General features: G+C 41.9%; 1 protein-coding gene across 3 annotated transcripts in view; it reads left to right on the top strand.

The window, feature by feature from the left end:
- The first annotated feature begins 4,250 nt into the window (after window positions 1–4,250).
- Window positions 4,251–6,000, top strand: part of KCNJ15 (potassium inwardly rectifying channel subfamily J member 15) — a 49,194-nt gene continuing 47,444 nt past the window's right edge. Inside the window, exon 1 of one of the 3 annotated variants that reach the window (XM_069945531.1) lies at window positions 4,251–4,611. The gene's annotated coding sequence lies outside the window, so the exon portion shown is untranslated. Of the gene's footprint in view, window positions 4,612–5,263; window positions 5,314–6,000 lie in introns of those variants that run through there. The other 2 variants (XM_069945532.1, XM_069945533.1) reach the window with 2 other exon arrangements.

The following is a 6,000-nucleotide window of genomic DNA, read 5'->3' as shown; positions in this document are numbered from 1 at the left end:
TCAGTATTTATTCCCACTAAAAGCACATGCATAATTTAAAGGGGGCCTCCACTTACAACATACAGTGATTCTCAAAAGTGGAATCTGTAGAGAAGCAATCAGAAAGTGTCACCTTTCCCTGCAGTGCCCCCACAGGAAGGTAGAAGCATTACACCTTTTTAATAGAAATTAGTGATCTGTCTATGTTTTATAGCAGGGGTGGGAAACGTTTGGCCTTTCAGCTGGAAGGCCACAAGGTTCCCCATCCCTGTTCTGTGGGATGAGGGATGCTCCAGCTATGTAATGAAGGTCCTATGTTTAATATTCTTCTTTGTTGACCCAGAATGCCCCTATTGGCCTTTGGGAAATCTAAATTTTTCTTTCTTCTTCATATATTAAATAGCTCCAGTTGCAGTCCATAATAGTAACAATTTGAGTCCATGTAGCTTCATGTATTGCAGTTACTATAGGGCATGAAAAATGTTGTAGAGTATACTGCCTCTTCAAGCTGCTCAGTCTTGTTATAAATCCCTTCCATTTGTGTAAATGAACTGGCCCTATAACTTTTATCTTATAAGGAGTATTTCTTAATTGAAGGCCGTCTTCTCCATGGATCCTCAGGACATGGGAAAGGCTGCTAATACATGAAAGTTTGTAAGCCGATGCTATGAGTATATAATCCAGTATAAGTATTGTTTGAGTGATATATTGGTGCTTGTACCATCGGCAGTGTTTTTACACCATATAGTGTACCATAAAGTACCCAAATAATACAATGAAATAGTGTCCACTGAAAATATTGCATACCCATAAGGGTAAGCCTTTTATTTTTACATTTTAGGCTATGTTCACACTACGTATATGTCCGGCCACGTATTTTTCGCGGCCGGACATATATGTGTGAAACTCCGGCCGGGGATTTACGTAAGTCCGCGAACTTACGCCCGTAGTCTACTTACGCTTCCCGAGCGCCGTACGTAGCGATCTGACAGCAGTCTTTTACTTGGATATCTTCAGCTAGCCCCGGACACCCCACAGAACCTTTTGGATCAGCAAATCAAAGTGCAAAAAAGAAGAAATCACCACTACGTACGGGACCGCATGTTACGCTACGGGCGTAAGTTACAGCATTTCCGTCCTGAAACAATGGTCTGGTTCATTTTTTACGACGACGCATACGATCCAGGCGTAGGTAGGTTCTTACGTAGTGTGAACTGTGCAGCCGTAGATCGTATACTTTCCATTGTATGCAAACTATGTAAATCTCCGGCCGCTTATTCACGGAACGCGCTACGGCCGGAAACTTACGTAGTGTGAACATAGCCTTAAGGGTTTTTGCAGAACTGTGATATTGATACTTAACATGGGCCATCAATAGCAGTTGGAGCCATCTCCCCTCAATGCTTTTTTTTTAACTGGGGGTCCAACTCCAGGCACAGCTGATTGATGGGACCACAGCATTCGGGTGAGTGCCATGCCCTCTTCATTGTTTAGCAGACACAATGAAATACATCTGGAAATGGCTTGGTACAGCCACTAGGGATGAGCCAACCTCTAGCACACTTGGGTTCGTCCAAACCCGAGCATCGGCTTGATTATCGGTGGCTGAGGAAGTTGGATGTAGTCCTAAGATTGCCTGGAAAACATGGATACAGTCATAGGCCATAGGTTGTATCCTTGTTTCCCAAAACTCCCTAGGGTTCCATCCAACTTCTTCAGCCACTGGTAATCAAATGCTGCACGCTCAGATTTGGATGAACCCAAGTGTGCTGGAGGTTGGTTCCTCTCTAGTGACTGTACCCAGCCATATTCAGATATATGGCACTGTGTCTTCTAAACAATGAAGAAGACCTGGCGTTCACCCAAACGCTGTGGTCCCATCAATCAGCTGTGCCTTGACCCCCACTCAGACCCCTATTCTTTTAATATCCTTAGGATAAGTCATCAATATCACAATCCCGTTCACCGCCTTTAGGAGCACAATGACACTCTGTTGTGGATGCCATCCTTTATAATTTATTGATCAATATCCATAACATTTCAATTAAAATGTTTGTGGCTGCATATAGTACCTTCTGTATATGGAAAAAAAAAGTCTCATTCTTTAACACAACGTACGTCATTTCACCGAGCCTATAAAATAATTTTTAAGGTATTGACTCTAGCCAGCATTTTCCTATACATTTGAACACAGATTATTGTCTCTGTCCAATGGGGCAATGGGCTGATCTCATCTCTTAGGTACAAAAAGTTTCCATGCAGTAAATTATTCTCATAGTGACATGTAACTTTTAGTTCAGATAGAAAATCCCCTGAAGTCACAGGTGGCTGTAAACCCGTACTCTCCCCTCCTCCATGTTTACCTGTCGGTTTACCTTTCTTCCATATTACACATCCTGGAGGAGAGCGTTAGTAATCCAGACTGAATCTAAGACTGGCAACTATGACAGTGGACATGGGAGCGTTGTAATGTACTTCCTTTAATTTAAAGGGGCTCCTGATGCTGCATCCTCAATGGGGAAGTAGAGGTTTAGTGCAATAATATAAAGGATCATAGAGATGATTAACAATACAAATAAGGGCAGACCACAAGAGGCCACATAGAATGGGAAAGATGCGTATAAATCACTGGTTATGCACTGAGAGAGTGCTTTTATACGTTCTATTAGAGTGCCCCTTTAGTAGTAATTGGCAAGGAGTTTGTGTATTCTCCGTGTTATCATGGATTTCTTTCACACTCCAAAACATTCAGGTAGGTAAATTTCCATTGTGAGACCCAATGGGGACAAGGACCAATTTTAGTGATGACAAGTGGATTAAGATGACGCTATATAAATAAAGGAATTATTACTAGTAATGTAAAAAAAAAATGCCCCTGTAAAAAGTGCTTCAAGAGTAGCCCTATAATGATATCATCAGAGTGCCCCTATTAACAGTGAAGAGTGCCCTCTTTTAACAGTGCCTAGGTATAAGAGACTTACTACTGACTTCTTTCTTAAAAGTACCATTAAAGTTTCCACCCAACAATTTCAAAAAAATTCTATAAAAATTACTTTGATTTAAAAAAAAAAAAAAAAAAGTTTCCACCCACCTTTGTCCAAAGGAGATTAAAAGAGAACTCTGGCTAAATCTAAAAATCTTGGGCATGTAGGGGTGGAGGAAATATAATAAAGAAGTCAGACTTACCCATCCCAGAAGCCCCCAGAGTGCAGCATCACCGCTTATGGACCCTCACTTACCCATCCACACAAGGATGGGTACAAAATGGGGCAGGACACTGCTGTAGTCCATGACCGGCTGACAGGGTACTTCGCGCAGCAACGTGGCAATACAGAAAGCAGGGAGAATTGAAAGACCAAAGGCTGACAGAGAGCTGGTGACACTGTGCTGCATGAGAAACAGGGACAGGTAAGTATAGATTCTTTATTATGTTCTCCCCACCCTCTGCCCACCAGAGATTTTTAGATTTGGCTGTTTTAGAATTCTCTTTTAAATTCTGTCATTTTTTTCCCCAGAAATAGCACCACTCTTATCCATCAGCCACGTCTGGTATTGAGACGTTCAGATCAGAGGGGCTTTGATGCAAATCCAAAACCAGATTATGGATAATACCAACATTGTGTATCTGAAAGCCAAGTAAATGTTCCCCTTTAACAGCTACATCATTGCCCCCAATAGCCACCCCTCTTATTTTACTCATTTAAGATCAATTTGCCAAGAGTAGATAGAGACAGATGGGTTTGGCGACCTGGCATTCACATGAGAAAAAGATTAGAGAATTATTTTGACTCCTAAAGGGGGCAAATCTCTATTGATCTGCTAGTATCATGGGATAGAGCAGGAGGAGCTTAGCAGATAGATATATAGTTATTTGGGTATAACTTAAATGTTATTCATTTGAATCTCTGCTTATTGTTGGCTGAAACGTCCAGTGGGCGGTCCTACCCAGTTATTGACAGTCATGACTATTGAAGACTCCAACGTATACAGATTTTTTTCCAAAAACTATATATATACAGTATATATCAATCTGCCTTTGCTCTATGACATGTTGAGGATTCCATTTTCATTGCCCCTGTTCCCTTAAAGCCTATGTATTCTTATTAGGGATATGTTTACAACTTCCGCAGATAATTAAGTATAATACAAGACTGTAACTTTTCTTACTTCTGCAAACTGTTCCAAACTTGCACTGTGACGTGCCTGGTGGCTGCACTCACTCCATGTGTCTGTCTAGCCATTCATTAACCTGGGGCTTTGATATGGGAAACACTGGAACTGTCCTGGCAATGAAAGGGTCACTACAGTCCAAGATCACCCACATTCCTTGCAAGGCTGACTATTTCCTATAAGCCAGGTGTGTGTCTGAGCATTTGGGCAGGCTGCAGAGGAGTGTGGCAGTCCCATGCTGTAAAACATGTGCAGAGCTGGAGATTTCCTTTAAGACATGCTGCTGACATCACTGGAAGTCTCAGATTCCTGTGCACTCCATAGAATCAGGTGCTTGCCTACAACTCAGGCTTGAGCTGACTTGTTCCTGGGTGTCTGTGTACTGTGTTTACTAGGAAGCTGGAGATGGAGTCATGGCTTAACTTCTACTAAGGACTGTGTACACTGGACTCTCTTAGCCAGGTAAGGAGCTTCTATGTTCTGGAATCTAAAACTCATAGTAATGGTCATTGATAATCACAGGCTGCGTGCTCTGCACACAGTACAGATGATAATGGAACACCCAGCAGAGCTGGATTTGACACAGTGAGTGACAAACTCAACTCTGCTATATCTACGCACAGGATAGATTTGTTCACTTTTAGTGATATAGTATACTTAAAGAGATAGCATCTGTGTAAACAGGAAAATCTGGATGACCACTCATGTCTAGAATGGTCACCCAGCTTTCCTATAACCACCTCGACAATGATATCGCTATAGACTTGGTTTTCAGGGAGCTGGGAAAGCTGGGCACACACAGTGCAGCATTGCCGCATCATTGTGAACAGACCCTGATAATAATGGGCAGATGTTTTTGGCCACACAACAACTTGGCAAAGACCTAGGGGAATTTTTTGTTGCACTTCACAGTTTTGAATCGTAAAAACTGCCAAAAACACAATAAAAACACTAAAACATTACAATGAAGTTTACACTAACTTTACGTTATGTTATTAGTGATGGTTCCTGAGACACCATAGTTCAGTTTCCTTCTCCTTTTAACCACATCCGGAAACAAACTGTACTACAAATGGATTTTGCAAGATCTGTAATGACAGAGTAGAGGACTCTCTTAGACAACTGGGCTAAACCTGAAGATGCTGAAAGCTCAGGCGGCTAAGGGTAAGCCCCTAAATATCCCATCATATCACACTCATGGGGGTCCAGAAACAAAATAGTAGCAGTACAGGGTCCAGGAGTCAAAAATAGCATTTTCTGACCCTGCAGGGTCACCACTTTCCTCACTTCATGTCACAGGCGGGCAGCTGTGAGGACCTTTACAAACAGCTCCCAATATCTCAGTTTCCAGGACCTCTGTTATAGTGATATATGGGAATGTGATATTGGGGTTAACTCCCTTGACAAATATGCCAGGATCTGCTGAACATATATTGTTTATGGTGGCTTCCTAATTTCCCCCTGACGACAACTACTCAGGGAGAAAACAGTCGGGTGTTTTGGACTTCAATACGTCTGATCATCTTGTTAAACTACCCCCAGAGTAGTACTTACTTTTGTCTTTTGTCTCCATTGCAAATACATTCATACTTGGCCAGGTGTACAGGGGAATTGTGACGTATAGCTGTCAGCCAAACAGGCGTTTGCCCGACAGCTATTTGAGCTGCCTGGCCTGCATAACAATCTATTGACCATCAGACAATACTACAGACATTTAGGACCAATTGAAGTCAAAGACATCCAGAGGGAAGAAAAATAGGAACAAAAATGGGGAAAAAGTAATCAACCAATCATGTAAAAAATTAAAAAATTCCATGGCTGATCAACATTTCGATTGGTTGAAAGATCGTC

The sequence above is a fragment of the Dendropsophus ebraccatus genome, chromosome 11 (genome assembly GCF_027789765.1).
Source record: "Dendropsophus ebraccatus isolate aDenEbr1 chromosome 11, aDenEbr1.pat, whole genome shotgun sequence".
NCBI lineage: Eukaryota > Metazoa > Chordata > Amphibia > Anura > Hylidae > Dendropsophus > Dendropsophus ebraccatus.
The sequence above is the reverse complement of the archived record's forward strand: the minus strand, read 5'-3'. Positions and strand labels throughout refer to the sequence as shown.